Source organism: Chrysoperla carnea, chromosome 3, assembly GCF_905475395.1.
Source record: "Chrysoperla carnea chromosome 3, inChrCarn1.1, whole genome shotgun sequence".
Taxonomy (NCBI): domain Eukaryota; kingdom Metazoa; phylum Arthropoda; class Insecta; order Neuroptera; family Chrysopidae; genus Chrysoperla; species Chrysoperla carnea.
The window spans coordinates 34,814,970-34,837,961 of NC_058339.1; the positions used below are offsets into that span (position 1 = coordinate 34,814,970).

The following is a 22,992-nucleotide window of genomic DNA, read 5'->3' on the forward strand; positions in this document are numbered from 1 at the left end:
TAAAGGTCGATTGGGACTTGAGTCCGTAGGACCCATGTTGTAAATCCTTAGAGATAGAACAAAGAAATAATGTAAAAAATGTTCCTTATAAAAAACTTAAAGACTTTTGTTTGAAACATTTTTTTCGTTAACATCACTATTTACACGTGAGGGCACAAATAAGGTTCGAGCATTATACATGTATTGTATTGGATCAAGTATACATCTATTTTATGTATAGTTATTTGTTTATTAATATTTCCACGGAGGAAGTGAGAAGAAATATATTGCTATCTTTTGTGTGCAAGAGTGACTATCCTTCTTTACTTACATGAGGTAAAAAGCATACGATTGCGTAATCAACACTGTCTATACATGGTATTTCAACAATTAGGTCAGTCAATTGTTTGTCTTCACTTGTTTTTCTCTACATTTAATTGATTGTTATCGGTGTTTTGACTTGTCTGGCTATCCATGTAAATTGAAACATTTCTTTTTGTCGATTTTCATTTGAAGATTCTGTGATCCTGATATTCTTTTAAAGATAGCCCTTCAGAAAGTAAATTTTCTATAAGGCAACATCTGCTGGTAGAAAAATCAATGCATGAATAATTATGAATTTTTTATCAAAAACTAATTTTTAATAAATTCCGAAAATTGTATCTTTTTGGTAAAGTTCTATATCTACTTGGAGGTAAAAATTAATCAAAAAGAATTTTTTAATTATATTTATAAAATAAAATATATCCCTATTTTTTTTAATCATTAATTTACTTGAAATTTTATATTTTTTTAAATATTTTTAATTAGGCATATAAATTTAATTTTTTTTTATATAAACATTATTTATTACTTTTCTTCGTATTTATTGAACTTTAATTTGTTGATTTTTTTTTCATCTTTATTATTTTTTTTATATTTTTTTTTTATCTTTCTTTATCTGTGTGCAATGTGTAAGAAATGATGTATTGTATTCAAGGGATATCCGCTTTCAAAAGAAAATGAATATCTCTTATTAGAGCTGAATTTATTATTATGAGTACTTTTATCTTGAGTTTTTCCTTATAATAATAAATATGATAATAATAATAATGGCCATATTGTAATGAAAAATTTTCTTTCAATCTACGTAAATTAATTTCATACAACAATATTAATATTAAGATTTACTTAGCTAATAAAATTTTTTTAGTAGCTGGGCCTAATTACTCGTAACGAAAATGAAAAGTGCAACGTGGAATTTTCTTGATATTTTGCAAAAACTTTCCAGAACGATTACAACAAAATTTATTGTGTCGTGAGTTAAATTATTATAATATTATCATTTTCGACATCCATGAATGTTTCTTCAAGATATACTGTTTTTCGGAATCCTGAAGGAGGTGTAAGGGTACCATTTCTCCAGATTTGGTCAAGAAAATTTCAAAATCGTGTAGGTACTACTAATATTCGATTCTAACATAAATTCTTCCTAGATTTAGGATTAAAATTTTAGTTAGTCAAAATAAAATGATTTTAAATTTTTGGAAAAAGTGGTAATCGCCAATATGGGAAAATGGAAAAATACCGAAATTAAATGCAAAACATCAAAGGTATTTAGTGATATTGGATGATAAAAGTAGTAGGATCGGAGTGATAACTCTTACTCATAGGCAGATCTTACTCATACCAGAAATAACAGCAGAAGCTAGGTGCCAGTAAAAACAAATTTTAATTTATCTACCGTTTCTTATGGTACTGTGTGCTTAGTTTTATTACATTTATAATGAATTTTAATAAACGAGTTTGCTACAATCAGGGCTTGAATCAACATACGCGCTTCCTGTAAGTTGAACATCTTTCCTCTCACGGCTATTCTCTCTGCTACCGTATCAGAAAAAAGACCCAACGTCGCTTCTACCACCAAGCTTCATATTTCTACTCAGGAATCTGGCTGTTATAAAGACTTCAATTACCCCCTTATTGAATCATTTGCTTACCCCCTTATTGAATGATTTTGGTTGTTTTTTATATATTTAACTGTATTCGCATGCACAGCCTACGCTTACAAAGATACAAATAACCAATTATATGGATTATAAAACAAAACCAAAAACAGACAATATCAAAATTAAAAGGAAGAATCTACAAACATAATTACAAATATTTATATAACATAGAAATACAAGAAATACGAAAGATCCTTAGAAATAAAATAATGAATAAATAATATTGTTAATAAATAAATTAAACAAAAATAAATTAAATTAAAGAGTCTATAATATAAATACATTATTCAGTCTGTGAGTCACCTTACATAGTTAGTTATATTAGGTTATGCAGTCGTTTATTTTAGTTACATGAGCGAGGTAGTTTGTATTCTATGTGAATTAAAATGGTGATGTTGAGGCCTTGTTACAAAGTTCCTCCGAAATGTTTAAGGTATAAGAACACTTTCAAGAGCAAGTGACTAGTGGAAAACTTTTCGGTACCAATGATTCTGCGTACTTCTACTTGGTATCACAAAAGCTACGAAGGAGTCAACTATTACAGGAATGTAAAATTTGTTAGAAAGGGAGTATTAAATTTGTAATAAAACAACCGAATCTTCTAAGGAGCAATCATAATCGAAATGGTCATTGATTTAATGGTCTTCTACAATTTTTTAACTATATTCCTTATCGCACGTTAACGTTCTGATTTCTTTACTGATTGACAGGTAAAACCAGAAAAAGTTCAACCAAAAAAAAAGACACCAAAAAACCGACCATTTTCATCTAGGTCACCTAGAAAACTAAAACTTTTTCAATCGATTCAGCTTGCCATGTATTTTGACAAAATACAAAATGTTCTTAGAAATACTTGCTTAAAAGTTCTTTTAAATATAAATTTTCGGTTCTTTAGATAGCTAACTAGCTCTCTGACTGAGAGCTCGAGAATAATCATGAGCAAGTGTACTGATACTTAGGTTTATTTTAATGTCGCTCGTTTATTCTCAGAAATACTTGCTTAAAACTTCTTTTAAATATAAATATAAGATTCTGTAGCTTTAGCTTCTTGTCTGAGAAGACTACTCACGAGCATCTTGAAATCAAGAGTAATTGTATGTTTCTTGACCTAGAACCATTTTGATGTCACCTAAAACTGTTGTATGATGCTCGGCTCAATGTGTATAGAATTGTACTGATGCTCTTCGGTAATTAAATAGGAGTAATATAACTTTGAAACGTAACTGCCCATTTATTAATCTATACCAGTAATCTTTGCCAAAGAAAATCGATTTCAAGGTTTTTGTTTTTAGATATTAGCTATGTTTTAGGACCTCTAACAACAAAACAAATATTTGCCATCATCAAATGTCTAATCTCTTAAATTAAACTTTCCACTCTCAATAAATCATAAACAGATTTCATGTTCTAAACCATAAGAATCACTGTAAATATGAATATGGAAGTATAGTTCTCGTGTTCATCGTTGTAGCTTTAGCAATACGAACAATAATATATGTGCATCATTACAACATAAGCCAACCGTCTGCTGTTTTAATTATGCATTATAGGTTTTTAATTAAGGCCCTTTTGATGTTAATAATTAGAAATATATAGTAAATAAATATATATATGAATATATACACTTCCTTTATTGTATTCTAGGGAACAATATCCTTTTATTAATAGTTTGAATGTGTTGTGTTTGTAGCTAAAAAGAGAACTCTTTAGCTTCAAACAATATTTTGTTGAGTGCTTGCTTGCTAGCTGCATTCATCATTATTGATTCATTCTATTTTTAACCGAATTCAAACAAAAAAGTAGAAGGTTAACAATTCTACTGTATTTTTTTTAATGTTTTTTACCTCAGAACTTACGACTAGGTGAAGCGATTTTGATGATTCTTTATCTATTTGAAAGCTGGTGCCTCTTGTGTGGTTCAATTTTATATTGGTCCAGTTCTGACAACGGCATCTATGAGAAAACGATAAAATTCTTAAATTTGCAATAAGTATGCTCGACAAGAGGACCAATAACTCGATATCACGCCCACCGATTTCGATGATTATTTTTTTAGTGACAAATTAGTTATTGTACTTCAGATTCACTAAAAATTACACAATAACAAAAAGAAAACCGATTTCAAAAGAAAATTTTTCCAAAACTAATTAATATGAACTACAAAGGAAAAAAAATAACGATAATATAATGTAGCTAAAATTATTGTTATTTTTGGAATCGGTGTCAGCCAAGCTAATGTAGCAAACTGTTCTGTCAGAGTTGTTTCCTTGGCTGACACCAACTCCAAAAATAACAATAATTTTAATTACATTATATTATCGTTATTTTTTTACTTTTTAGTGCATATTAATTTGTTTTGGAAAGAGTTTTTCTTTTGAAGTCGGTTTTCTTTTTGTTAAAAGATTTTGTATTGTATGCTAGTGTGTATAATATTCACTTTCTGATAGAAAATTTATGGTTTCAACATGAAAATTGAACACGAAATGTATTTTTAGTGAATTTGAACATCTACACTAACTAATTTTTCTTTAAAAAATTAATCAACGAAATCTGTTTGCGTGATATTAACTTATTCGTTCATTTTTCACGCACATACTTAATGCAAATTTAAGACTTATATGATTTTCTCATGAATGCCATTATCAAAAATGGATCAAATTGAAATGGAACCAATCGGGAAATACCAGCTTTTAAATAAAAAAAGACTCATCAAAATCGGTTAACCCAGTCAAAAGTTCTGAAGTAACAAACATAAAAAAAACATAAAAAATACAGTATAATTGAGACGATTTTCCTTTTTTGAGGTGGGTTAACCACTTTACAAAATATAACTTATCCAATGGTTACACTAATTTGATTAATTAAAACTTTATGGGTCTGGCTTTCAAACGTCATATTCAGTTTGACTTGTTTTATGTAATATGTGCTACTAGCTGAAGTGTCTGTACTATTGTTAGATATTTTATTGTTGAATATAGCTATAGTATTGTTGTCGATAATTTATATTTTATTAATAATAATGAAGGAATTTCAAATATGTTAAGTGTGGTATTTTTATATGTAGAACCAGACAATATTTGATTGTTCTTGAAATTTTCTATTGTCTATCTCATAAATATACGTAGAATGTATGTAAGGACTTAGAAACCATGAGCGTTTCTATTTAGAATTTTGTTTCTCTTAATAGCACTCAAACCGTTTTATTATTATTAATTAAAGTGTCTCAAAATGTCCCACTTGTTGCAATTGATAGCAAATACTTTTCTTTATTTTGTCACTACTCCCTCCCACAACCGTTTCTTTATTCTGCATTCATTTTCTTACTATCCCGTTCAGCAAATTTTCCTTTTGTTACAGCTGCTTGTGTTCATAGGATTTTGGTTATTAGTATACAAATATATTTTTAGTTTTCTATGTGAAGCACACATGATGATATTATTTAGAAACAAATGCCATTTTAAATTAGAAAAATGCGAATTAATGTCGATTTTAAATCATTAGACAGTCACTTTATTGAATATCAGTGTTCCATAGACTACAAAATTTATTACAATAAATAAAAATTCCATTGAATCGTGACGCTCGTGCTATCAAATTTACAGACAAGATTCTCTTAATGTCAATAACTTATAGAAGTCTCTTGAACTTACGTTTTTCCCTTAAAATATATTTAATATACCAATGTTGTCATTTTAATTTACGAAATCATTGAAGAAAATAAATTTTATTCATCAATTTTTCAATTTGATCTTAGAGATTAAATTTTTCATATAGGGTGTTTCAAAATAACTGTCCACTTCAATTTATAACAAAGTTTGTATAAATAATTTATACACTTGATTAAGTTGCTCTAAGATGCATTGATTTATGTGTTCTTCGTTATCATGTCATACTAGAAGGTTAGGTTAGGTTAGGTTAGGTCATATTGGCTGTCCACGAAAGACACACTTAGACTATAGAGCCCATTGTGATACCATATATGTGTTCTACCACCTTTCCGTTGATAATTTCATTTATCAGCTCCTCAATTTCTGAGGCTGAGTGCACCTCGTTCATGCATATACCATGTCCATGTCCACTTCACCAGCTCATTACAACTGTTTCAAAAAAAATTACTTACTTGTTTTACATCAAATAAAAATCTTCAAATTCTCGTTATGTCTCTTTGGCAGTATGAAAAATATGGTCCTAATAAGATTTCGGGTTTTGAGAACTATTTGAGTACAAATCTATATTAAAAATGCCGTTTTGACGGAATAGAGTAGTTTGATTAGTTTTCTTACGAAAAATAACTGAAAGTGAAAACTTTTTATGGGCTCTATAAATACCATCTAATAATACCTTAATATCCACTCATTGTCAAATTAAAGTATTGTACTTTTAACACTTTCTGTACAATAAATTTAATTTCAAAAAAAAGTATTATCTAATAAATTCATTTCTGTTGAACAAACCAATATATTTACGGTTTTATAATTTTTATGGACCTTTTAAACTAAATGAAAATTCCATTATGACGGGCTCGATGTTGTCGGGCGGAGGACACAGACAAAGAATACCTACAAGATATATGTATCTAGGTAGGTATGTATAGAATAAACACAGAGAAAAGAAAAACATCTTCAATTTTTAGATTAAAAAATAAATAAAATAAAAAAATAAAAAATAACATATACACTAATAATAAATATATAAATTCAATAATAAAATAACCCAAGTGCAAAAAACTGTGTATTTTTAATATTAAAACACAATTTTCATCAAAAGAGTGTATGTACGGTGAAGTATCAGAGAGAAAAGCAGCAGAACAATACATAACAACAACAACAAAAATGTATACTTGGAAAATTGAAAAAAAATTTTAATATTGGAGCGCGCACACGTTTTTCTTTTTTTTTTAACTTTCTGAAAGAAAGTTATTATTTTCACTCTTAAAATCGAAATCAAACTTTGTATGATATCTTGGCGTTTTGAGATGCGTACATTGATTTAAAAAAATTTTCTGAGTAATGCATGTTTGTAAACAAAATTTTCTATGTTCTGTGAAGAAATAATCTCTTTTGAATTTCAGTCAAATTAGAACGTACTAAAAAGAAGAGCCTGGACTTAGATGACTGATTCTTAATTTTCCACATTACACCTCAAACTTCTAAACTTAATACCATAACAAAACTGGAAAATTAAACTAAATCTGATTAAAAAACGAAGAATTTTGAAACTTTGAAACTTTGAAAGACTATTTTCCGTCTTTTTCTTGCGGTATTTCGTTCGATATGAAGTCTCATGGTAATTTAAAAAAATCTTTTTATTTCTATTATATCTTTCTCTTCGTCATTCTAAAAGTTTTAAACGTTTATATTTTGCGTATTTCTGAAAAATTAAAAAAAAATTAACTCCAGTTTTTTGTACGTAAAAAGTTTTCCCCGGAAGTGCTAAATAAAATTTAATTAAAATCGACTTTGATTGTAAATTTTTTTCACTTGGTAATCCAAAAGGAGAATTTCAAGTATAAATCTAGAGTGACAGCCCTATATAAATGAATTAAATAATCAGAAAGTTATTAATCTGGCATCTAGGCAACGAATTTATCACGTCGTGTATTTTCTTCAAGAAAAACTACTTCAATATAAATAAAATTCTTTACTCTAATCCAACATGTTTCCTCCCTCTACTGATCCAGCAAACCTCATCCCACAAACCTTTTCGTAACCACCACATATGTGGGTGAAAGGGTAAGAGGAATTCTTTTTTATCTTGGAAACATACTATAATAAAATAATATAGATGGAAAGAATAGTGGAATACTCTTTATATATAATTCTGCTTACATCTCCCCGATATGTACTGATTCTATATATCTAACCTTAGAGTTGTAATCGTCCTACAGAATTTTTTTCTCTTTTTTATTGTATACAATTCTCTATGTACCTTAATCGAATGTGTTACAGAGATTTCGACCAGGGGAAAAAATTTAAATACATCTAATTATCATTCTTGTCACCACAAAGAATTGTAGACCCCCACCCTCCATAATTGACCTATTTTAGTGTTTTTTCCAGGGTTGATTAAAATAGCAGTTGTTGCTAGCAACTAGAAGCAAGCCTTTCAATGAAATTATTTCAAGTTGCTAATAAGTCTACTAATGACTGACTGACTGACGGGTCAACGCACAGCCTAAAACGCTGATCGTATAGAGCTGAGTAAGTGTATTCGTTGTATGACGTAGGTATCCGATAAAAAAGAATTTCTCGGAATTTTTCTTGGTCCAATCACCTTCAAATTTTGCATAAACATTCCTTCATCTATAACAAAATTGAAAGACCTGCTACGTATTTTATTGAAACTCATCGCCTAACGTGCCTAAAAATGAGTAGAAAGTTATTTTGGGGGTGATTTGCATCGATGGTGACATCAATACTCCTTAGTGCATTTGATTTTAATTTCATTTTATTTAAAAAGGGTGAAGGCTATAACGCGGTGGACTTTACTCTTAATCCCAGCAAAGCGAGTGGGTATGAAGCTAGTCAGAGATAAAATTTCGTGTGGATTAATGTCTGTTAAATACTTTTAAACCACTGGCCTTAGATTTGCCACCTCCAAATATCGTCCAAACGGAGTATTTATACACTCTCTTCGCAAGAACTCATAATCTAAGGAATTCATACGAAAAGTTGATCCGCAGTCCAGAAAAATGAAATGTTAGAATTACCTTGTAAATATTATTCTGCTTTGAATTTTAACCTCATCATCACGCGAATGCATCCATTACGTGACACTCTATACAAACACTGCCTAACAGTTCACCCCATGATGGCTTATTAAACAACCCTAATAATTCGATTTCCTGTAACATTCTGTAACGACTTGAACAGAGTACTCCAAGCGCAAAGCTATTATACTTCATACATATATATATTATTTTACTTTCTTTTATAGTTCTTTAATTTCCTAAATGGCCTTTGTACCTCATTCTAAAACATTATATAAAGTATCGTTTGTGCGCTAAGTCTCAAAGGAAGATGTACACACACTTTTTATATATTACATTTTTACACATATACACAAAAAGTGTTAAAAAGAGTAAATGTTATTTAGATAAATGATTTGTTAGAATGAGTTGAGAAAACAAATGGCGATGAATTTGTTTCTAAGTATGTGTAATAATTTATGTGTTATATTTAGGCTAGGTTATGTTCTATGTAGGTGTTTGTTCTGTGTAGGTACCAGTGGTGGTGCCTGGTGGTTGGTATCATCATTAAATAAGCTTTTTATCGCTTATTTTCATCACTCAAAAATTTACAGCTAATGCTTTTTTATTATTATTGGTATATACCGGGTGATTGATGAACTGTTTCATCTTACTTAATGACTAGAAGGGAAAATCTTAATATATCTCAGGTTGCCTATGATATTACTGAGATTTAACTTAATAAGAATAGTTTCTTTCAAGTCTAAGCTACGATCCACCATTGGGGACGATATTTCTATGAAGAATATAAAATTACATTATTTCCGAACTATTCGAATGGAACCAAAAAAAAGAAAAACCGCATAATTTCTCTCAAACAAAAACAAATTACATGAACGGTTTGCTATAAAATTTCAAACCTGCAGCAATAGCAAACTCACAGGGATACAACCTTTGGTTGAAATCTAGTTTGAAACTATTAAATTTGGCAATCAAAATGTAATAAATAAAAATATAACAAAAAAACAACAACGGAAATCGGCTGTTTATAAACTAGTGTCAATTAAATTTATTTGCAAACTATAATTCAATCGTGTGCGTGAGACCTAGCCAAGTCTTACTAGCCAAAAATAACTCTGTTCTGCTTTGTAGTATTCCTTCATTCACTGCAAATTAAAATAGTCACTAGACTATTACAAAAACATAAAAACCTCATCCAAAGAATAGTCGTAGCCTAGTGTAATTAGCACGTGATCTTACTTAAACCAATTACTGTCAAAATCCATCAACTGATTTTGACAGATTAACTGTCAAAGTTAAAGTTTTCGTCTTCAAAATAGGGACAAGTAACTTTTCTACATGGAGAATACTGAAAGTTTCTTAATACAAATGATAATAATGTTGTCATCGAAATCGTATTATAATATAAAAATTGATCAAGAAATTATAGCATAGTCTATGCTTTCGAAATCGACTTTTTTTGAATACCTAACTTTCCAATACTGGATAAAAAGTACAAAAATTCTCACAGATTTTCGGTACTCTCTCAATAATGCCTCGACATCAACTTAATAATATTTCTTATCTAGTAGCGTATATGACGTAAAAAAATTTATTCGTCCTGATTCAATCAACTGGTACACAATATTTTATAGCTACCCATCCAAATGATAATAATTTTACAGAATTACACATAAAGATATGAGATTTTTTTATATATATTTTGATTAGTATGATGCGTTGACAATTTACTTTGAATTTACTTCTTTTTTTTATGTACATTGTTCCGTATTTATTTATTTTCTTTTTTTTTTATTGTGATTTATCAGTGAAACGTAAAATTCTTTAGGGATGATAATGATAATAATGATAACTCATTCGAAAATTTCAGATAATGATATATTTGTGTGCCATTTTTAAATTTATTTTTGTGTAGATAGATTTTACTCATTACCGTGTTACTAAATACTTAAAAAGATACAGGACACTAAGTTTGCAGATCTATAATCATCATTTTAAACCATAAATTAAAGATTTCTGTAAAAATACAAAATATTAAATGTCAAACAAATCATGGCCAACTATTCTGATATACTCAATGAATTATGACTATTTTACATTTAACAAAATTGAAAACTGTGTATATCAAGAGAGGGTAGAGGCTATAAAGCGGTTTTTTTTTCAAGCCCAGTGTATATCAATTCAGTAATTTAAATTTATAAATGTAAACAATTTGCTCATAAGATTTTATTAAATTTTCTAACATATTTCGATGATGGAAGGGTTAATAATTTATGTTATTTATAAAATAATTTATGTTAATAATTTTTATTTTCAATAATTGAACATAGGACAAAGAGACTGATTATTAAAACATTTCATTATTTTTAAAAACTAAAAATATAATCATTAAAATAAGTAATAAATATTTTCATTTCATTTTTGTCGTCATTATTATTATTATTTATTTTATTATTTAAAATAAATATATTTAAAAAAATAATATGTATAACATAATTTGTTGTCTGTATGAAATGAATTAAAATTATAATATTATACAAACATATTATACACATTTATAATATATTTGGTGCCAACTGAAATTAATTCTTGGCACTTGGCCCAATTATAATTAAACTATGGAAGTGACATCATTTGTAAGCTGCACAAAATTAAAAAAAAAAAATTAAAATAATAACAAGAATTTTTCATGCAAAATAAAACACAATACTTACATTATAAATATGATATATTCAATATGAAATTATTTTAAATTATATTGTTAAAATATATAAATCTTAAAACTTATGGTTCTTTTTTGTATATGCAATACTCACTGACTGCAAGATTAAATTTGAATAATTAATTTCTTTTGATAGTTGATGTATTTATTAATGTGTTATTTTAAGAATTTAAAAATATTTTATATTCAATAAAAGAGCATTTTTAGGGATTGATTCGAATGATAACCACTGAAAAGTTAATTTTCAAAAAATTCTCAGAAAATTTGAAGATTTCTGCTGTATGTTCCAACTGCACTAAATAAAAAAAAAAATAATAAGCAAATTAAAACTACCCTATGAACTATATTAAAAATTTAAAGAAAAATAATCAGGTAGGGTCAGGTAATATAAAACTAATCATCTTAAGATGACTTTTATTGAATGTTCAATTCATTTTTGGGACATAATCTAAGTCAGGTAAAAATTTAAAATTTTTCTTACGCAATCTTTAATGTGGGTGGGTATTCTCCGTTATGCAAACGGTAAAAAGATATTCAAATAAATAAAGGTTTCCAGGCGTTTTAGATATGTCACAATTTAATTAAAATAACAAAAGTTTTAGTTAATATGATCGATACAGAGAAGATTAGCATGGCCCCTGCGCAAGGATGCCACCCAAATTAATCATGAAGCGTTCCACATTTTTTTGGCTTTATTTTTTACCATTGTGTCATTTTAGATACAACAAGAATAGTCTCAGAAACTAATCTGTTCATAACGCTTGAAGTCCTGTAAATTGAAATTGGTTGTCAAATCCTACACTTATGAAAATTTCTCATCAGAATAACCTCAACTCAATTATTCCAACAACAACAAAAAAATAAAGATTGATTTTAAAAATTGACCAAAATTGATCTTAATGTAAATTCTATAGAATTTGTACAGAATCATTTTTAACCCCCGAATCAAAAAAAAGGATGTTATAAGTTTGACCGCTATGTGTGTGTGTCTGTCTGTGGCATCGTAATGCCTAATCGAATTTTATTGTTTAATTTGAAAGGTAATTTAAATTTTACAGGTGAGGATCCTTAATTTCAGTTCAGTTTGGAGGAGGTTGTAAGGAAAAAGGTTATTTAATAGAGAGTGTTCTTAGATATATTTCAAGTGCGATTTAAGGGTTCCGTACCCGAAAATTTTGTCCAGGGTTTTTTAAATTTTGTAAATTTCACTTGTTATACAAACTACGTCGTTATACTCCTGTTATATAACACCATTATGACATACCCCATACGTAAATTAATAACTAAACCTTATATATTATATTATGCATGAAAATCAAATTCTCATACCTTTAAAACTAGAATATAATAATTCCACAATTTATCCACGACCATTGTCACTCTTCCCACTTGGTTTACCTTCACTCCCACCTCATATTATTTACTCAAGATATTTTCTTCTTCATTCGTGTTTAAGTAGTATATGTATATATGTGTGTATAAACCGTATGTAGTAGTAAGTTTATGGTAAAATTGTATTTACATTGCTCATTGTTCTTCGCATAACAATGTTGTTATCAAATTGAATTACTTTAATTACTAAAATTTTAATTAAACACAACATATAACTTTATATATATTTATATATATATATATTATATTATTTCACTTTGTTGAATGAAATTAACTATTAAATTTATTATTATTTATATAAAAAGAAAATAATTACTTGAAAAATCTATTTATTTGTTCTTATTTTTTCATCTTATTCTTTTGAAAACGTGTAAATTCTCAAAATACAAAATTTAAAAAAAAAAATGTGGAACGCTTCACGATTTTGCGTGTCATCCTTGCGCAGGGGCCATGCTAATCTTCTCTGTATCGTTCCAATTTTAGTATATGTACTGCCGAAGCAAGTACATTTACATTCAGTAAAAATTTAGTATATATACTTATTGCACCAAGAACATGTCATTATTGAGAATATGACAAAGATTTTACTACTGCTGAGTGAGATAGATATATCCTACCTTAAGTAATTAGGAGAAGGATGGGAAACAAATCTGTTGTTCTGCATTTTTTTCTAACTCTTGATTGACTGGTCACTCGCTGTGGACCATCATAGTTTTTCGGAACACTAGGAAATTTTTTATATTTTTATATATTTTGGTAAAAGTTGTCTAATAATTTTCGTATCGAAATTAATTTAAGAATGCAGGAACACTTAACTAAAATTATGAAGTTCAAAAACAAATTTGGTAGAGAAGAAATTATGGAATATTATAATAGCTTCTTTCCACAACCGAGACCTCCCCTGAGTCATAGAAAATAATGGCTGAAAAAAATTTCCAAGACAATAGTTGTTGGATTTCGCTCGTACAATCTATTAGTGGTCTTGAATTTCACCTTTAACTTTTCTTTTTTTTTTCTAAAATTCACGGAGCGTTTTGAAATTTTTGAACACAATGTTTGTTAGATAAACCTGGCCTACAGACATACTTCAAATTTTTTTTTTAATTTGGCATTTTCTTCACCCACGTAAATACAAATTAAAAAAAAAAAGTTAACATAATTATTCAGTTAAGAAGTATTTTATTTTATACAATTCAATATATTTTCTATTTAAGTTTTTAATATGAGCATTGCGTATATTGAACCACATACTAAGTCACCACATTGAAATGAAAAACTAAAAACCTAAAACTGAAATAACTGATATTTATGTCAAATACGTTTAATTTCGAAAAATTTTAACACTTGATTGATGATTATACAATAAAGGAAGATCTAATATGGTTAAATTTTAAAAATTTACTTTCAAAGTACATACATATGTGCAATTATATTACCTTGAACTCATTTGAAAATAGAAAAGAAATTAGATTAAATGGCTTCATCTTCGATAGAAAAAAGAGATAAGACATAAAATATATAAGAAAAAGTGATAAGCCATTTAAGTTTTAAAGCACCTATCTTTTTTTACTATACCATTTATTTAAGCACAGCAAAAAGTCTATAACAAACAAAAATATTATAGAATATTTTTTAAAACTTGTATGACCAATTTCGGTTTTTTTTTTAATTGAAACAAAGCTATTTGACCAGGCATGGGCGAATGTGACTTAGAGAAGACTACATTTTTTTTCTACCTATCACATTACTATTAGAGAAACTGAGATAGCTAGAAGAGTCGTATACCCATCTCGCTTCCTCCTCTATGAGCAATGCGGACTTGCATAAGGAGACAAACAATAAAGCTTATGGTACTCAATAAAGTTATAACAATTGTGGCTTGGACTTAAAATAACTCGCCCATGCCTGTATTTGACTCAGTTTCATTCCTATTTTTAAATGAACAATATATGTTTTTGACTAAAAACACATATTAAAATTTTCACCCACTTGTTATTTCCTTTCTATTTGCATCCCTACTATATGATTGCAACTAAATATTATAAATTGTTCGTTCTCTGTCTTCTAATAACAATAATAATAATAACCCTCACCATACAGACACACACACTCTTGGCGTATAATTTCTCGGTCCAATGTTTTGTGTGTATACCGCTGATATTATTCACACCTGGTGAGAATTAACCACAAACTTTAAAGCATTGTACGTATACGTAGTTGCCTCTACACTATAGTGGAGCGGCATATTTAAATCAAATTGTAATATTAAATTATGGTTATTATTACTGTGTTTAAATAATTTATTGTAATTTCATTCACAATTTTAGAATATAATATATAATTTCATTTTTTTTAATAAATATTATATATAATTTGTTTAATTAATTTTAATTATTTTTATTTTCCACATTTATTATTATTAATTATATTTTGTTAAATTGTTTTAATTTTATATATTTGACAAAGTCTACGAAAAATTTAATGGAATGGGTACGTTTGAAATGTATTTTTTAATTGATTTTGGTTTATATTATTTTTACCTCGAAAGTCGAAATTTTTCATATTTTCTTTCAATTTGGGTTGTAAAAACAGAAAAGAAAATTTCGAATTTTTCGGTAGGTGTTTATAGCATAAAACTGGGAGACATGTATTTATCATAAATTAAGTTCAAGAATACAAATTTTCTGCAATAGTAGTCTTAATGATTTCTGTATGTCAAATATATGTCTGGAAAAATCTGTTTTTTGACATGTTTTTAAAACGAAAATTGGGAGAGTGGTAAAATTTTTTACAAAACAATATGCAAGGACTTACAAGAATTCAGTTTCAGTTTTCGAATGATTTCAGAAAAATATCAGTGCGATGATTATTACAGATGATACAGGATTTTAAATCCAGAAGTGTCAATTTTGCTTGGAAAACGAATGTCTTGGTGAAAAAAGCTCGTACGAAAACTCTTTTTAGGTCATTGTCAAGAAATATGCACATGTTTTCGAATGAGCTTCAGTTATTCTAAATTCTTTTATTTTTCGCAGAGATGCAGCTGTTTAAAATTTTGATAAAATTTTGTGTTAAAAAAATTTTCTTCTAATACTTTAAAAGGTAATCAAAATAGAATATGCAAAATTTTTGTAAAAAATGAAATTTTTATTTTCTTTTGATATTTGTCAAAAGCAAAATTTTAGAAAAAAATTTATCCATATATGACTAATAAATATAATGTTATACTTTTGGTTCAAAACATATAATTGTTGTTTCCTTCCATTTTCTTTCCAATAATTGTAAATACTTATTGGTATCTGAATTTAATTCTAATATGATTTTTTATTTATTTCAGGTAAAATCACTTAATATACATCATACTTCGTAAGTACTTTTTGAAGCTTTAACCTAGCAGTCTAGCACCTGTATTTGTGTTGACATACATACAATCAAAATGTGTCATCCATACCCCTGGTATTATTGATGTTTGACCCCCCGTTGAATTAAAGTTACATAATGTTACTTATTAGGATATTTATGTTTTATCTCTCTTTGATTCAATACCTTTCGCACTTCAAAATAACACAAATTGTATGAACTCTCGTTAGTGACATGTTCTTGTTGCGATAAGTATATATACTAAATTTTTACACAATGTAAATGTACTTGCTTCGGCAGTACATATACTAAAATTGGAACGATACAGAGAAGATTAGCATGGCCCCTGCGCAAGGATGACACGCAAAATCGTGAAGCGTTCCACATTTTTTGCAAATGTTATTTTTGAAAAGAATTTATTTTTCTCATAGCTACCCAAGTTTTATGGTCGGAAATTATATTTATATTTTATCTCTTTTTGATTCAATATCTTTCGCACTTCAAAATAACACAAATTGTATGAACTCTCGTTAGTGACATGTTCTTGTTGCGATAAGTATATATACTAAATTTTTACACAGTGTAAATGTACTTGCTTCGGCAGTACATATACTAAAATTGGAACGATACAGAGAAGATTAGCATGGCCCCTGCGCAAGGATGACACGCAAAATCGTGAAGCGTTCCACATTTTTTGCAAATGTTATTCTTGAAATGAATTTATTTTTCTCAAAGCTATCCAATTTTTTTGGTCGGAAGAGCTATCCAAGATTTTTTCCTAAAAATTTCTGTTCTTTTTCTGGTCAAAATATATTTTTTGCAAATAGAGATAACTGCTAAATAAATAAAAGTTCTGTATTGAGATAATAAAGTTTTGTTTATCCTGGTGTGTATTTCAATTTCCAATCGATTTTACTATCAACTATCGACTTTTAGCTGTGATAATATTTTATCTCAAATCCTTGATAGGCTATCAGTATTCACTAGAAATTCAGAAGTTTTTAACCCAAAAAACACATGCCGTAAAAATTTATAGATATAATAAAGCTTCCTCCAAATCTTCTATTATTTCAAATATTTTTTAAAATTCATGTTCATATAAATAAACATATGTACGACATGTTTATATAATCTAATATAAAAAAATATACACAATATAAAAAATGTATATTTTTAATCCATTTTTGTTTTTTCAAAAGTTGCTACCATTATTTTTTTAGCATTAAAAAAATAAAATACACATAGGAATTATTATTTGTTATTACAATTTACTTGCCTGCAATATTTGTTTTTAATTTCTTTTTTAATTATATATAATATTTATGTATTCAAATATTGATCAGTTTATGGTCTGTAGATAAAAATGCATGAACCATTTATTTGCATGTACTAAATAATTAATTGTACTTTATATTTACTCAGTCGTTATTCGTTGTATGCGTAGTCATGGTAGGGACAATAAAATCGATTCCAACGCTTCCAGTGAAAAATTTTGACGATAAAGGAGGCTGTTATGACTAATTTGCAATTCTTTACATGTTAATGTTATAGCAAATGTCAAATTAAAATTATTGAAAAACAGTAATTAATTAAACTTAATGCATTAAAAATTGTGAAAATAAGAAATCAAATTGCACAAATATTATTTTTCAAATGTAAATTATCATAATTATTTATTTAAATTTGTGAGACAATAATATTAAATTTTCAATGTAAGTCATAAATGCAATCCATACAATTATATATGCATCCATACAATTCTATAATTAAAGTAGTGTATCGTTACCATGGAAACGCCTCCAAAAAAACTCACACACGGTGCGAATAAATGAATTTCAAATACAGACAAACAGACGTTATAATAAAATTGAATTTACTGTCATTTGTTTATCACAGTGAAAAAAAAAGTACTAGTTGTAAGAAAATATGTTCTTAGCATGGTAAATATTTTCTGGGTTCAAGAAAATTTTTAAGCAGTCATGTGCTAATTTTCTTTGATTTAAGTGTTCAGATCGTTGACTCATGAAATATTAACTTGCTTTAATTACATCAACAGCCAATCAAAAACTCGCTTACTTCAATCCAGTTTTTCTCTTGGTAAAATTTTATTCGATTTCTCTTTAGGAACTACTTTTTAAAAAAGTATCATGCTCAGAAAAATACAGATTTTATCTGATCTTCAAAGATCTCTGATTTAAAATCAAATTTCCATAAATTTATTATTAAAATACAGCATCGAATTTATTTTAAATCAATGCAATTTTTATCTAACTATAATACCAACGAAACAAAATCTTTTGACCAGACTGACCCCTAATATTAATAACCCTTAATTCAATTGCATTAACCCTTTAACATTGAAGGTCTCAAATTACCATGTGCGCACCCAAAAAGAGTTTATTGATCCAATTGAAACACACAGTTTAAAACAACACTTGTCGAATATTTTTAAAAAAAATTCGCATCCGGATGATAAAAGATTAAAAATGTATAAAATAAATAAATATTCCCCTCATACAAGCCATATTCATCCCTTAAATTCTCCCCAATTTTTTTTTTGCGTATAAAAGAGTGGATTGGATGATATATAGAATAATTTATTAAAATTATGATTAGATTTAATTGAAAAATATTTTATATGCACATCCAAACTAAAATCGATTTCCATTCTTTTAGGAGGGTTGTAAATATCTGTGTATGTATGTATGTGTGTGTGTTTATATTTTATTACGAAGGGTTGTTAGTTAACTACCCAGTCTGGTTTTTGACAAAGCAACATCATCACAGTTAAATCTTTACCTTCATGAAGTTAGGTTAGACAGTGTTATTTATATATTTTATTCTTCAACAATTTAAATGATCATCGGTCTACTAGCTGCTACTTTAGGCACCGAATATTAACAAAACTTTGTGAACTTGTTATAAATTTTCTTCGATTTGTATACAGGGTATTTATTTAAATAATGTTTTAATTGTTTTTTAATTATTATTATTATTATCTGTTAAGTGTGTTTGTTAAAAATTACCAAAAAGTGATTATTCGTGAAAAACTGCGATTTTTCGAAGTGAAATAAACTAAAAAAATTTTTTTTGGGTGTTATGTGTTTTGTGAAAAATTATTGTTAATTGGATTTGTGATCTTGTTTTTACTTGTACGGATAGATGTGAGTATTTTTAAATTTGGAAAATGCATGCTGGAGGTGTAGATAAGATTATGCAAATTGTGGAAAGTTTCCTGCTCGTTTCTCTTCCGTCTGATATTACTGAGTACTGCCATAAATGAAAATTGAAAAATTAACTTTTAGCTTATGGCATATAGAGATAAAATTTTATGTGAAATACCTTGCAGAAAAGTAAGGAAAAAAGTCTATATTAGTAAATATACCGCCAAAGAAATAAAATTTAGTAAATAATTTAATTGACATTTTTTTAGTTTGTTTCAAAACTTCATGATTGTATGTCAAGAAGACGTGTGTAAAGTTTTCTTATTTTTATTAAATAAATTTTTGGAATCAACATAAACTACATATAACACATTTAATCAAATACTATTTCAAACAAAGTCCTTCGCTTTGAATTCAACAATGACTTCACTTTATACAAGCGTGCTATTCAACTAACAATATCTACGGCCTGCGCTCTCAAGTTTTTCATTTAGTGTATTGTTAATCATTTCTAAAGGTTTAATTGAAAATCTAATAAAATTGCGGTTGGATGTACATTATTTAGAAATTGTTTGTGTCTAAGAATTAATTTCATCTAGAACTATTCGCTTGAAGTTAAAAACGAAAATTTATTGCTTGTTTTCTCCCTAAAATGTTATCCACATACGCTATAAAAGCATATATTTACTTTTTAGAAAGGTCCTTTTTCATATCTAAACTAGATTCCTGATTTCATTTTCGGTATAACTCAATAGTTAAAAATTTTTTTTTTAATTTTAATTTTTCTGGAAATCTATAACAACGTCTACCTAATAAATATAAAACTTGGAAAGTATAAAATCTCATTCAGTTTACAATTATTGTAGACCTACTTTATTTTGAATTTTGTGAGGTTTTTCGATTCGGCTAAAAGTTTTAAAAACATTTTCTAAAAATTGCATTAAAATATAGAGCTCATATGTGTTTTGAAATGTTTATTTTAAATAATTAAAATAAAAATTGAAAATTTGAATTTCGCTAATTTTTCGGTCAAAATGTATAAAGGAAATTTTACGACTTATATGTACTCAACAAAAAATAATTTAACAAGAGTGAGTTTTTCTTAAAGATAAGATAATATATATTCATTTTGTTGTTCTGGGAAAAGTCTCAACAACAACAACAACAAAAATTATAAAAATTTCAAAAAAATATCTAAGGAACCATAAATTTTATTTAATATTTTTTATTATCAACTAAAATGACTACATGGATAGATCTGTTTTTTACAGTTCTGTAGGACCCTAGGGTCCTACAGAACTATAATAAACAAGGTACAAATAGCTATTTGTACCCCAAAACAATTTGATTCTAAATTTTCAAAAAAAAATCCGTGGGCAAAACCCAATGACATCTTACAAAAAAAATCATTATATTTTTTTTTAACAATTCATACCACCTGACATCTCCATCATCAAATTTTTTTAAAAAATATTAACAATTACGTATCTTTGAGATATAAAAAAATATAAAACGATAACGCAAAGTCGATCAACCTGAAGAAGGTATTTTTTATTTAGCACTAGAGTGTTAAATAACACCTTCATGTTAAGATGAAAAAAAAAGTGCAGCTGTTCTTTTTTTCGTGTACCATTATTATTTATTTAGCTTATATACCTGATATATTTTTTTATTAACAAATATATCATATTTATCATAGTCAAGGTGTCAGCGCCATTGTTGTTAGGAGATTGAAATTAACCACGACGATTTCTTTAATTTTAAACTATTTAAAAGTACGATATATCTTCGACTTTAACCGAAGAAAATTGAAATGAACAAGTTGATCTTAATCAAACTTAAATTATACAAACAAAAAACAATCTTTGTCAGTATTTTTGATATGCTCTCGTTCTAATAATTCCAATCGCAAAAATAAAAGTAATTTTTAGAAAATTTTCAATATATTGTTTATTTCCATGCGCCAGGATAAATCTTGCATATTATTTCTACAAATCTGGGGAAAAAATGTTTATCAAAACGTGGTAATTTTTGCTTAAATTTTATAAAACCGATAATAATGCAACCCAGAAACTAGAAATGCATCATAGTTTAGACAAATAGGTAGAAGCCTATTAAAACAAGTTAATAATTTCGTTTAACAGCGAGCAGAAGCAAATGAACAGGATGGTTAAAAATTTTTTCTATGTTTTTCGATACTATCACAGTGGCGAAATATCAAGTGAAATATCAGATTCCACTTTGTTGCGGAATTTAGAAATTTAGTATAATATTATTTCTTCTGAGTACGCTTAGAATGTTTTAACTGTGGCATTTTTTCTGACAGTGAGTATACATACTGTGTCCAAAAAATAAAGTGGCATTTTTATTTTAAACTGCGCGCGTTTGTTGTGCATTATGAATGCCTTCCGCCCGATCTCACTATCAACAACGAATATTATTTGAACGTTATGCGTCATTTGCGTAACGCTACCCACCTAAAAAGGCCGGAATTGTGAAAGACAATTCATGGTTTTTACACCATGATAATGCACCATCCCATACTGCACTCATAATTCGTGATCATTTCAAAAACTCAACCCATATCGTTCCGCATCCACCGTATTCACCTGATCTGGCGCCGTGCAACTTCTGGCTGTTCAGTAAGCTCAAAAGACCGCTCCGGGGACACCGTTTTGATACGACAGAGGAGATTCAAGCCGCAGCGAAGACGGAACTGATGTCAATCTCGGAAAATGACTACAACCAGTGTTTCGAAGATTGGAAAATCCGTTGGCATTAATGCATTGCATCGGGAGGGGATTACTTTGAAGGGGATGGAATTGATTTGGAAGAATAAATAAAGAATTTTCTAAATAAATACAATGTCACCTTATTTTTTGGGCACAAGTATATTTTGGAAGCACAATTTCAAATAATCACTATCCTTTTTTGCCATTTTAACGATTTTCGAGAGCTTTGCCATATATAGAACGCAATAAAAACAAGCTTTAATCAAAGTTATCAAAAAAAAAACGTAGGGTAGAATGGTATAAATTGGATTCAGAAAAATGGACATAAAAATAAATGCATTATAATAAAATCGCTTTTATGACTTTCCGCCCTACATTGATCCCTATTTTATTCTCTGACATAAGTAATTATTTTTATCATGATTATTAGTATTTTCTTATCAATTTCACGCACACAAAAAGTGTCAAATATTAATGAAAGGAGAAATATTTCAGAGAAATAATAATAATTAAAATGGAAAAATAATAAATTAATTAAAAACAAAAACAAAAAAAAACAAAACAAGTCTCTTTTAAATAAAAATAATGACAAATAAATATTTTTATAATTAAATGTCAGACATTGAAATCTGTTGTTTAAAATTCTTCTTTATTTTTATTTCTTCTCTTTTAACAATATTAATAGTGTAAGAAAGAATTGGAGAACATAAACTGGATGATATGGATACTGTCCATCCGAAGTGAGTTCAAATGTTACCAGATGGTATAGCCTTAAATAATATTGTTTTAAACAAATAAAAAGGTAACATTTTTTCGGAATCGGAAAAAGTTTCACCTGTTTTAAGCAAGGTATTTTCTACGACTTTCGTAAAGTTGATATACTTACTTTTGTTAATTTAAAAAAGCATCAATTTCCTGTTTTTTTATACTATTCGCACCGTGCGTG

General features: G+C 27.8%; 1 protein-coding gene and 4 non-coding genes across 9 annotated transcripts in view; 4 read left to right on the top strand and 1 right to left on the bottom strand.

The window, feature by feature from the left end:
• The window catches only part of LOC123294813 (TOX high mobility group box family member 3-like), a 399,305-nt gene that overhangs the window by 244,365 nt on the left and 131,948 nt on the right, over window positions 1-22,992 (top strand). The gene's annotated exons all lie outside the window — the stretch shown is intronic.
• LOC123297047 lies at window positions 11,975-12,084 on the top strand. The gene has a single exon (XR_006535231.1). It is a non-coding gene; the product is annotated as a U6 spliceosomal RNA (small nuclear RNA).
• On the bottom strand, window positions 13,191-13,297 carry LOC123297035. The gene has a single exon (XR_006535220.1). It is a non-coding gene; the product is annotated as a U6 spliceosomal RNA (small nuclear RNA).
• Window positions 16,435-16,541, top strand: LOC123297041. Its single transcript, XR_006535226.1, has one exon. It is a non-coding gene; the product is annotated as a U6 spliceosomal RNA (small nuclear RNA).
• LOC123297042 lies at window positions 16,739-16,845 on the top strand. The gene has a single exon (XR_006535227.1). It is a non-coding gene; the product is annotated as a U6 spliceosomal RNA (small nuclear RNA).